General features: G+C 38.6%; 1 long non-coding RNA gene across 1 annotated transcript; it reads right to left on the minus strand.

Annotated features, from left to right (window-relative positions):
• Positions 1 to 8306: 8306 nt before the first annotated feature.
• Positions 8307 to 12137, minus strand: LOC110003852 (uncharacterized). The gene is made up of 3 exons (XR_010666374.1): positions 11644 to 12137; positions 9824 to 10131; positions 8307 to 9695 (listed from the first exon to the last, which is right to left on the minus strand). It is a non-coding gene; the product is annotated as an uncharacterized lncRNA (long non-coding RNA).
• Between the last annotated feature and the right edge of the window lie 945 nt (positions 12138 to 13082).

The raw sequence follows: 13082 nt of genomic DNA on the forward strand, positions 1-13082 counted from the left end.
TTAGTAAATCCAGATCCTCCAAGTGCTTCAGTTTACAGCAACGCAGATTGTGAAAAGTTTTTATCTTATTTTACTGATAAAGTGATGTCAATGAGAGCCTCAATTACCTCAAATGTTAGCTGCTCTGACTCCCTTCACCCTCAAGACAGAGTTCCAGTTTTATCCATTTACTTCAGCTGAACTTTTAGAAACAGTTTCACATATGAGGGTGTCTTCCAACCAGTGGTGTAGTGGTGCCTAAAGAAGTGGGTATACTCTTTTTACCCACAATGCTTTTATTAAGTGTCCGTCCAGCAGAGGATAAAGAGCCTCTGTTATAAACAATGACATGTAAGACTATTCTCACAGATTAAGTTAGCACGTACTTGCAAAGCAGAGACAGAGTAGGAGGGTGATCCCTTCACCATCCTAAGAACAAAATGCAACATACTACTGAATATAGTCAGTCAATCAATGGTGTGAATCAGAGGAGATTTATAAGAGGGCATACTCCGTATACTCTGCACTACACCAGTGCTTCCAACCCTCTTGATGTGATACCAACCAAGTTTTTACTCAAAGGAATGGACTCTGTCGGGCCCTGGCTGCTTTCAATTTTTAACAGTTCTCTGTCCAAGGGTTGGGTCCTTGACTATTTTAAAACTACCTGAGTACATCCACTGCTGAAAAAACTTGGACTAGACCCCCCTCCCTGCCCCAGAACTACAGGCCAATTTCCAAATTGCCTTTTATTTAAAAGATTTAGAAAAGATTGTGTCAAAACAATTTCTCGATGTGCTGGAAAATAATTGCATTTTTGAAAAACTTCATCAGGTTTCAGGAAGTTTCACAGCACTGAGACTGCCTTGCTTAAGGTACAAAATGTCCTTTTAATTGCCGCTGATGAAGGTATGTGCTCAGTCCTGGTACTCTTGGACCTCAGTACAGACACAATTGATCACAACATCCTGTTAAACAGACTAAAGCACTGGGTCAGGGTTTCTGGTACAGCATTAGACTGGTTTAAATTGTATCTGTCCAATAGAAGGTGCTGTGTGTCTGTTAATCACTTTGCCTCGGCCTTCTCTAGTTTGAAATATGGTGTGCCGCAGGGGTCGTCTCGGGGGCCATTTTATTTTGCCTATACATGCTCCCCTTAGGGCATATCATAAATAAACACGGTGTGTTATTTCATTTTTATGCTGATGATACGCAGTTGTACCTGCCCATTAAATCTCTAGACCAAGGTATGCCGAGTTCTGTTAAAGACTGCCTGTCTGAGATTAAGAGCTGGATGTCAAGTAACTTTCTGCAAGACTGAGATCAATTTAATTGGACCACAGCACCTGACTAAGCAAATACTGCCATCTGCTGGTCCCCTAGTAAACCATATCAACCCTGCTGCCAAAAATCTGGGTTTCTGGTTCGACAGCAACTTACATTTTGAGCAGCACACAACAAAGCTTGTACAGTCTTGTTTTTATCAGCTCAGAAATATCTCAAAAATTACATCAATTTTAACTGTTAAATACACAGAGATGATTTTAAATGCTTTTATCTCATCAAGTCTTGACTGCTGTGACAGCCTTTTTACTTGCCTGAACCAAAAATCTAAAGATCAACTAAAGAACCAGAAAGCATAACCACATCACTCCTGTTTTAGCATCTTGGAGATCAGGTCAGCCGAATCAGTCATCTCTTTTAAGTCCCTTCTAAAAACAAACTTTTACTGGCGAGCCTTTCCTGATTTTAGTTGATTTTAAATTGTTACTTAATTTCACCTTTTAAAATTCCTTTAAAAGAATGTGTTTTACAGTTCTTTTAAATGGATTTTAAATCTTAAAGTGGTTATTTCTTAATCTTTGCCTTGTTTATTATTCTATGACCTGCCTGTTCTTACATTTGTTTTTGCTGTCCTTGTAAAGCACTTTGTAAATAAAGATTATTACTATTATTATATATTATTCACTACAAAGTGTTATGACCAGCTCGTCTAGGCCGTAACAGTCAAGGGAGAACCACACAGTAAACTTGCTTTTTAGGTTATATTTCACTCAACAACAAACCAAAAACAATGACAGAAGGTTGTCTGTCTTTGCTGTCCAGAGGGAGAGAGAACAAGAAAGCTGAGGAAGCCTGGCTTATATGTCCTCCCACCAGGGGTGTAAGGTTGTCACGATGGGCCCCATTGCAAGCCATGTTGACGGATCCTTGTACACACACACACACATGACTGGTCCTCTTGCTGTTAATATTAAAAAATCTGTAAAGAGTCTTGGTGTGCACTTTGATCATGTTTTTAAATTTGCCAAACAGATATCCACTGTTGTGAGATCCAGTTTTTACCAGCTCAGACTTATAGCCAAAATAAAATCATACCTCTCTGCCAGTGATTTAGAAACAGTAATACATGCATTCATAACATCTCGCCTGGACTACTGCAACTTACTATATGTGGACTTGGACCAGTCATCCATCCAACGCCTGCAGCTTGTCCAAAATGCGGCTGCTCGCCTCCTAACAGGCACAAAAAAGAGGGACCACATAACCCCTGTGCTCCGTTCTCTCCATTGGCTTTCTGTTCGCTACAGGATTCATTTTAAAATTTTACTTCTGGCTTTTAAATCATTAAATGGCTCAACACCTCACTACCTAAGTGAACTACTACATGTTCATGCTCCAACCAGCTGCTCCTGGACGTGCCTAAAACAAGGCTCAAAACTAGGGGCGATCAAACCTTTTCTGTTGCAGCTCTGACACTTTGGAACAGATTACCATTTAAAATAAGATCTGCTGCCACAACTGAGCAGTTTAAGTCATTTTTAAAAACCCATTTCTTTTCCTTTGCTTTTACTAGTTGAGTGTTTTATCCCAGCAGCAGTGTCTATTCGAACTTTTACTATTGTTTTGAGTTTTAATTCACTTTTAATTTTTGCTTTTACGTGTTTTTATGATGTTTTGGATGCAATGTATTTTGCCTGATTTACTGTACAGCACTTTGGTCTGCCTCGGCTGTTATAAATGTGCTATATGAATAAAGTTGACTTGACTTGACATACACACACAGACACACACACAAACACACACTATTAGGCTATATATCGTGCAACAATGTGTTAGATTGTAACAAAATGTATGCATAACTCTTCTTGAGATGTATATCTAGCCTAATGTTATGATTATTTAGGGCCAACGTTACAGCTTCTATCCTCCTAATGTTACCTGCTGCATGGCTGTTGAAGTGCAGGCTGAACTGCTGCATTACTGCTAGGAAGGGGCAGGGGGTCAACTGTGGGCTGCTGACTGATTTTGAAACCAAAATAGTCTATTTTAGGGAGCTTTGCTACCCTCTCTTCCTGTTCCTTTCTCTCCTGTCAGTTTTGACTTCCGCTTGAAATTAATTAAATTAATATTGATATTTTGTTTTCTATGTTTGTTCTATTTTTTTCTAACTTGTGAGCTTTGGGACACTCCTGAATTTCCCCCAGGAGATGAATAAAGTATTTATCTATCTATCTTGAAAGGCATTTTGAATCGCTCATTCATCAGAGAGGTGCACTGTGCTCACCACCAGATTTTGGCCGTAACAAGCCACATGACATGATCACATTATTACACAGCAACAGTGTTGGGAGTAACACGTTACAAAAGTAACACAATTACAGTAATGTATTGCTTTTTGCTGTATCGCAGTAATATAACGCATTACTAATAAAATTTCGGTAATTTTATACCTGTTACAAATCTTAGTAACTCGCGTTACAATGCATTTTAACCTGAGATGTGTTGTCTTTTAAGAATTCACCAACACCGCGACTCTGCAAGAGACAGAGAAGATATTCTGCCGACAGAGAAAAATACAGCGAATAAGAGTACTTCTTGTTCCTGTCACTAATACCGCCATAAAATAACAAGAAGAAGAAGAAGAAGGAATTTGCTAAGATGACAGAGACAGATTCAACATCAAAGGACAAGAACATTATTGTCAAGTGCAATCTGTGTGCGAGTGCGACACCGAGGGAACTTTCTACATCCAAAAACAGCAACTTGAAGAAACACCTGGACCGGTGCCACGTTAACACCAAGTTGACAGAGAGAGATGCAGGCGGGAAAAAGAGAAAGAGAGCAGAGGACGAAAGTGCGGGAAAGAGTCAGACAAAGCAGCAGAAATTAAGTTTCTCTCGGTCTGCCGTGCTACTTGAACCAAGAGAAGTGAGGAGACAGGTGGCAGAGTATGTGGTGGAGGATATGCTGCCTCTGTCAACAGTGAATTCACCAGCTTTTAAAAAGCTTGTCTGCAAAATCCCCACCAACGCCAGCAATGACAAGGTAAGCTAACGTTGTCATAGAGAGTGGTTCATATACAGTATAGTATAGATCACTGGGTCATGCAGCTATCTAGCGTGTTATTATTACAAACAGCAACCTAAACATAACGCTAATGTATATACCGGTAGGGCTTAAAGTATTCTGGCACCGTGCCGGCGTATGGCTGAGACTGAGGCTCATACAGATCAGATTCCTGCTCTTAAATGTGCGGTGGAGAAGTTTTTGGTTTAGAAGTGATTTTTGTAGAGACAGTCACAGTAGAAATGCCGCTAGCTGGCAGCTAAAAACACCGCACAGCTGACCGGAGAAACATAATATGACAGAGAGCTGTACCTGTGTGAGCTGACCAATCATAGCAGACTGGGCTTATCGGGAGGGGGGCCTTAAGGAGGACTGGAGATATTCAAAGTGTTTCGGGCAGAGGGTGAATGTCTCAACCGCTTTTTACTCAAACACATAAGTTGTAATTATAGTGTTGCAGTATTGTTCACAGTTGTGTTGAAAGCTATTGCACTGTTACTGTTTACGTAAAGTATTTTCACATATAGTATTTGAAAATAAATGGTGCAAAGCACATGCTGTTGTTGAAGAGAAGTGAATCTGTACACTTCAGGCTCAGGATTTCTTTTTTTTACTTTAACCCCTGTACCAGTATCCATATATAATTAACCCATTTAAACACAGCATGAGTTTAACATGAAGCTATCTTCTTCATTTTTCAGCATGTACTGCCAGACAGAAAAACATTTGCCAAAGATTTGGATAAGGCAGATGCTGTCATGGAAAAGGAGCTGAAGAAAACACTGGATGCCCAGCAGTATGTATCAACAACAGCAGACATATGGAGTGCCAACAACAAAAGTTTCATGGGGGTGACTGTGCACTGGATCGATGCAGATGCCTTGACATGAAAGAAGGCTGCGATAGCTTGTAAAAGATTTAGGGGTCGACACACATACGACGCAATTACAACAGAGCTAGAGGACATTTTTTCTCAATATGGACAGACCAACGATAAAGTGACTGCATGTGTGATGGACAATGGGAGTAACTTTGTGAAGGTGTTCAAGGAGCATCAGCAGCAGCAAGTGGAGTCCGAGGAGGAGGTGGAGGGTGATGGCGAGGTGGAATTCACAGACCTTCACAGTGTGCTTACTGCCGATGATGATACTCAGCATGGGCTATGTGTACTGCCTCCCCACCATGGATGCGCAGCCCAAACACTTAATCTAATTGCGAACAATGAGGTTGTTAATTGGCTGGTATCTAATCCAGAATCTAGGGCTGTGTATCGTAGTGCTACAGCCAAATGTTCAGCGCTGTGGACAAAGGCCAGACGCTCCACAGTCGCATCAGAGAGCCTGGAAGAGGTCAGTGATAGGAAGTTGATTGTCCCCACAGTAACACGGTGGAACTCATTCTATAACGCCTATGCTCGGATCACAGAAATGCCCCTGACTGACATCAATAGCCTCTGCACACAGCTTCAGATTAAATGTATGAACGACAGGGAATACCAGTTTCTCAAGGAATGTTGTGCCATTATGAAGCCTTTCACAGTCGCACTGGACATCCTACAGGGTGAGGACACTTGTTTTTATGGAACGCTTCAACCAACGCTAGAAGTTCTGATGGCCAAAACCTTAGTAATGAAAAACGGCCTATCACAAATGACCACTGGGCTGCCTGAGGTTATTGTGGGAGCAATCAAAACTCGATTTGCCACCACAATTGATTCCAAGGATGCACTTCTGGCCGCTGTCTCCCTGCCAAAGTTCAAGCTGCGCTGGGTAAAAGAAGAAGCCAGAAGAGACCACATCAAGTTCCTCCTCACAACGGAGTGCCGCTCCCTAACAACAGAAGAGCCTACAGCCCTGATGCCCGATGCCCCTCAACCTGCTGCTACCAGCGAGGATGACTTTTTTTCCTTTGATGTACAGCCCAATGCCACGGCTGATGTGCCCATGTCAGTGGAAACAGAGGTAAGTAGGCTATGGAAAGGTCCAGGCCATAAGTGCCTTTATACTTCAGTTAATTTTACCAGCCTTCTTTGGCTGTATGCTACCTATGTTGTATAGGCTATTTGGCTGTAACAGGTTTCCTGTTTAGCCTTCATTTTTTATTTTCAATTTTCTTATGTGTGTTTGTTTTATTTTTAGTATTCTTGAAAAATGTGGTCATCAGCTAGAGTTCTAGCTATAAGTTATTTTAATTTTACCAGCCTTTGTTTGGTAGCCTGTGTATTAGCCAGTTCTTGGCAAATTGGCCTTTGTTTTATTGATAAGCAGTTGATAAGCAACTCAAAAGTAGTGTAACGCATTACAATTCAGAGACAGAAATATTGTAATGTAACTAATTACTTTTAAATGACAGTAACTACTAATATATAATGTGTTACATTTTGGAAGTAACTTGCCTAACACTGCCCAGCAATCATCACAGCATATTTGGATATGACGAAAATATCAAATGAAATATTAAATATTATAGTTTATGTAGAATAAGAACATCATTTTGTTCTAGACTGTGACTGACTATAACACTCAAAAGAAAACCATGATGGCGATCGGTCTGCCTCTTCAAGTCACTATATAGTGAATGGCATGTTTAGTGTTTTCCTCACACCAACAGCTCTCTGCACTCATTCTTATGATGCATTCATCACTGATCTACCTGACAGTGTTTTTTAAGTTTACAGTTTTGTTAAATGTATCACTCTCTTCATGTCCCCTATTTTTTTTTAAAGCAGGATCTGCTGTCATTTCCTGTTGTGTGTTTTTACTCCACTAGATGTCACAGTGGTTGAAGCAGCCGTGAGGTTAGCGCGTCACCATGATATTCCTGCACTTACTCTGACTAACCAAAGGGTGGTGCTCTTTCTCCTTAATGAGTCCTGTCAGCATCAGCAGCAAACACAGACATCTTCCATCTGATCAAGAATTCGTTTTCAATTTGAATTACTCTGAAGTCTGCATTCAAAAAAATGAAGTTTATTTGTGACTTTATGCCTCTGGACTCTCTTCTGTTACACCTCTATCTCAGTGGAAAACTTCTTGCAGACTCAGCGAGAATTGAAATCCAGCAGAGGGAGGGAGAGGAGTCGATGAGTTCATACAGCAGCAGATATGTTTCTGTTCTCAGAGGTTATCAGGACTTATAAAACAATAGATGATCAAACACAGCAGACGAGCTCTGTGGGTTTCCTCTTTGCAGCCTCCTCCTCACCGTTATCTGAGGTTTTTCATATTAATAACACAACGACAGTTACAACCTTTGAATGTGGTTTAATAATTGTTCCAGGAACTTTAGTTTGTGCTGAAAACTTTCTCATGTCTAATCGTTGGTATTAATCTGTGAGAGAAAAACTGTTTTTATAATGAACTCGGAAACTGAGACACTGATAATGTGAAACTTCTCTAATAAGCTCTGATACTTTTCAAAAATAAGATCACATTTAATCTTTAATGGAGTGAGCTGTTGGTGTAAAAATAAACAGAAGAGAAGGAGGGGAAAAAAAGAGAAGAATGACATTAAAAACAAGAAATCTTAACAATAATAATAAAAAAATGTATATCCACTTTAAAATATTTAGCTGATAATTACTGAAACCTGATGTAAGTCAGGACTTCTCATTTCCAAGATGTTTAAAAGGAACGATAACAGCAGACAGTATTGTCCCGTTTACATGGGTCTTCATTTTGATTTCTTTTATACGACTACAAAAAAAGTAAAATGAGCCGTTCATTTAAAAGAAAAAACCCAAAATGTTTTTTTTTTTTTTAAAAGTACATTTTCTAGAAACACAACTGGTTTATTGTGTGAGATTATAAAGGCACTAATGTCATCCATAAGAAAAGCAAACGATGCTGCTGTTTGGATCAGGCCTGCAGTCACTGACCTCTATTATCACATTTAAATTCTAAAGACATATTCTGAGTTTTATAGTGAATTTACTTTATAATCTCAAGAACTCTAAGTTTGTCTTTGGAAATGTTCCCTTTTCTGTTTTTTGTTTGTTTTAGAATGGCTCTGATACGCCGTCGTACTTTTCTGCTGTCATGTGTGAAGCTCTTTGTTCTCCTTGTTTGAAAAGAGCTACACGAATAGAGTCATAATTATATTTTTGTATTATGCACACGAGGTACCTTCCTTTTTTCTGCATTACTTTGCGTTGCATTAGAATCATTCATCTTACATCTAAATGTAAAATGAAGCCATCGCTGTCACTTTTTGACACCCAATAAAACTGATTGAAATGCGATGAAATGAAGAAGGTCAGAGTCGAACCCAGGCCGCCGGCCTCGAGGGAAATAGCCCTTTACATGGTTCATAACCACTGGGCTACGCAGCAGCATGCACTGAAAACTAATAAAGTATAAAGTCGGGCTCAGAAGGTAAAGAGAAGTCTTTGTTCAGGATTCATTTTAAATCAAAACATTGTTTTGTTAATTATAGAAACGACACAAGAATGTATATTATTTTTTATTATTTTTTCATTTTTATTGCATTTACTTTACAAAAAAAACGTTTTACAGGCGCACTGTGAACTAGCTAAAATGTAAAATCACTATATTTTAAATACATGAGATCTTCAGTAACTTCTGCCTAAATTTGTGATTCTGTATTGATTTGTTAAAAACATTTTATTGTAAATTAGCAGAAAAAAAGCAATCTCTATAAAGTCCCTACCAAAACAAAAACATTTAAATCCTCCATAAACGAGAAAATAAAATAAGAATAGCACACAGCATGTTTTGTGTATCTTTCAGCTTTAGCTCTCCACCGATGAAGCTGCTATGTCATGTTTTGTTTCTACAAGAGTAAACAAGAGTATCATCAGCGTAGAGCTCTACATAAAACACTAACCCCACCGTTTAAAAGGGTCAACAGTGAACCTGCAGACAAATCAACACACTGAATTTTTACAAGTTTACTTTTCTTTGTGAGCTTTTTGTTCCTGGTCAATGTGTGTGCTTGTATTCATATCTTCTTGTACATTTTATTCTCAGCGGTGTGTGAAACTATAAAGAGAGCTTGTTACGAGAGACTGAGGGCCTGATTAATTAAGAAAGCATCTTAGCCGCTAATAGCTCTACACATTGCGCATCATTTGCTAAAGTTTTATACAAAACAATAACATTTACTGTATATAGTATAGGATTTGTTTTACACTGCTGCAAAATGTTGTTTGATCATAATTGCATATATATAGTCATGATTGACATTTTTAAATTCATCTAAGCGATAAAGGAGATACATTTATGAGATGTTTCTGAGGACGGTCAGCAGGAAGAGTCCACAGCAGTACACCAGACTCTTCACTGTCAGCACTGTGTAGAGCAGCAAGAGCAGCTTCACCTTGTATGGAGACGGGACAGAGGGATCCGCTGCAGGTGATGGAACAGAAAAAGAATAAAATCATCAACAACATCAGTCCTCTGTTTTTCTTTCTTTTAACAGAGTCACTAAATGAAGATGAATCTACGCTGCATAAAGTCACCAAAACCTTCATTACCTGTATCTATCAAAGCCTCCACTGTTCCCCCCTCGTGCTGCACGTAGCAGCTGTATTCATAGCTGAACTTTGTCTGATAGATCTGTAAGACGGAGCAGTATATCCAGACTCTCTGAGCTCCAGCTGCTGTCCGTCAGCAGAGGGCAGCTCCTCTAAACATCCGCTCTCCGTTTGTCGTCTCCAGGAGATTCTGACCACAGGAGGAAACATGGCTGAGGCCAAACACAGCAGGGAGCTCTTCTCCTCCAGCCGGCCTCTGGATGCTGCCGGGTACACGCTCACCACGGGCTTCACCACCTGCTCCTCGTCTTTAAAAGAGAAACAAGTAACACACACAGAGTCAGCAGCATTAACGGCATTCAGTCTGATCCTAAACCTACATGAACTCTGGTCTCTAAAACACTCATGACTACAGCTCAGTAAAAATTAAGACACATTAATCATATCATCTCTATTATGGTAAATACATGAATCTGTTTATTAAAATAGCAGGTGTTGTCACAATAACATTTTAAGGTTTAAAACATTTAAGTGAAATTAAATCCATAAAAATAAAAACAAAGTAAGATTATAGCAGCAATAGAATATCATTTTATACTTTGTTATATTTTGTATTTACACATTAAATTATATTTTATCATGCAGTTTATAATTTCATTAAAATATATTTCCATACAATTTAAACAACTCTTACCTTTATCGGGGTTTGCATATAATTATGAATTACATATTAACCTTCAAGAAAACTCTTTAATCATTTTGAATAAATCTAAATATACATGAATATATTTAAAACCATGTTGTTTACTCTAATTAAAACAGATAAATAAAATCCATACAACAGTTATTTCAGAGTGTTTGTTATTTATTAAATATTTAGTGTTATGTTTTGAAATGTCAAATAAGGTCAAACTTGATTTACAAACTAAAGACAAAGGTTTCATAAATCCCAGAGAAGACATTTAAATAGACGTATGATAACATGTGATATCAGACAACATATAGTTCAAATGATTGTCTCTGAAAAACTGTTTTTCATTCTGTATTAAATATATATAATGATATAAATGTGAATCATTTGAGCAAGTTTATTTGTAGATTCACACAGAGAAGAAGTCAACGTGTGATAACAAAGAGTGGGCTCTAGACCTGCTCTTTTTAAAGTGTCTTCAGATAACATTTGTTAGAAATCAGAGCCATACAAAGAAAGATTGATGAGTTGATTCACACAGTTCAAAACAGAGCACTAACAACATGTTCAAGTTTGAGCCCAACAATCATTGGTTTGACTATTTGATCCTTTTTAAAGCGTTTCATTCAAACAAAGTCTTTTTCTTCTAATGTGGCTTTCTAAGTCGTTAAAGATCAGAAACTCTTTGGAGTCGCCTCGTCAGTCGCACTTCTTGTCCTTAAACCTTGTTAGTTATTTTTAATGAACCTCTTATTGAGCCTCCAACTCTTTAACGTTTACATTTAATATGGCCTTGAACCCTGATTACATTTAAAATATCATTTAAATATCTGTTTGAAGACACCATCAAATCAAATATAATTATTGTGAGCTTTATTTTACAGGTTTTTATTTCAGGATCATTCAAATGTTCTTTACAACATATGAAACAGAATACCTTTAACCTTATTTAACTTTATTTATGTGTTGAGATTTGAACATCTTAGAGGTAACATCTTTTCATGTCTCAATAGCTGCACGCCAAAAGAATCTCCTTTATTATAAAACTTTAATATTTAATGACTCAAACAGCAAAAAGTAATTAAAGTCACATTTCAGACAACTGAAGGAAATCAAAGTTTATTCTTACCTGAAACAAAGAGTCTAGTTCCAGAGCCAAAGATCAGGATCAAATAATCTTCCCCCACAGTGAAAAGACATGATACAAAAACCTGTCTGCTGGTGAACTACACAAATCATGAACCAGGATCAAACCTCAAACACATTTCTACTTCAGCGTCTCTTCCTCTTTTTCTTCCTCTCAGAATGTTTCTCCTTTAACGGTGATGTGTGTTGTTTCATTTGTTAAGTCCACAATGTTTGAACTGGAGCTGAAGGATGGATGAATGGACTGGTTTGAAGTGTGGTACAGACCTTCTTGGTCCCCTGAGGAGGAAATAAATGAATTCACTTTGTTGATCGAGCACTGGGGATGAACTGAGCTCTCTGTTCTTTTGCTAGTTTCATTGATGATCTCATGATAGAAAGCTGTGTTCTCACTTCACTTTGCCATCGAGCACACTGATATTAATACAGACTGTCCAGTGTTTATTACCCACGTAGTACAAAATATAGTTATTTGATCCAGCAGAGTTTTTTCTTATCTCACCACAGCAGAATATTGTTCATTTAGAGACGCTGTAATAGAGATGATGCTGGACCTATAGCTCAGATCAGCAGAATTATGCTTGATTCCTCACATACATTGGATATTTTCTGAAACACATCATTTTCTGAGACCAGGGGCGTCACTAGGTTTTAAGGACAGGGGAGGCTTAGCCCCCAAGAGATGCAGAGGATGTGAGCGAACGTAGCGCTCGAGCACAAAATTTCACAAACAGCTAACAAAGACTGAGAAATTATTTATTATTATTATTTCAGTCTGTTTTTTGAATACAGTACAAGAACAAACACAGGTTTGCACAGTAACAGTATGTTTACAGCATTAACAATAAAAGTAAGCCAAGTACACCATTTTTAAATAACATGGCTACAACTGCGAGTTACTAGTGGGTGGAAGCATCAAAGAATGCCGTCTGTTTTTAAGGGTGGCAAATCGGTCTATCACTCTGTTGTGACTCATGCTGAAGCGTGTCTTTTTCAATTGACATGACTGCAAGACTGTTAAGTCTTTTCTGACCCATTGTTTGATGCAGCCAGGAGTGCAGCAGATGCAGTGCACTAAAGGACCTTTCACATGAGCAGCTGCTTACAGGCACTGTTAGGGCAACTTGTATGGTTGCCTTCAGAGAGGGAAACATGTCTGAATCAAGGAGGTTGTGCACAGACAACATATCTTTGGGTGAACATCCAGCCTCTGTTTTCCGGGCAAGAAAGTTTCTGGCCACCAGAACCTCCTCTGTTTTCAGGTCAATGCTGTAGTGTTTTGCAAGTTCATTCAAGTGTGATTCACTCAAGAAGTTCTCACATTTAGGACTGCATGCCTGGATGCCTTTTAGTAGCCCTGCATCTACACTGCAAAATCTTTGCTCAAGCTCGCCAACCATCCTCTCCACACAAGGGAAAAGT

Source organism: Labrus bergylta, chromosome 4 (assembly GCF_963930695.1).
Source record: "Labrus bergylta chromosome 4, fLabBer1.1, whole genome shotgun sequence".
NCBI lineage: Eukaryota > Metazoa > Chordata > Actinopteri > Labriformes > Labridae > Labrus > Labrus bergylta.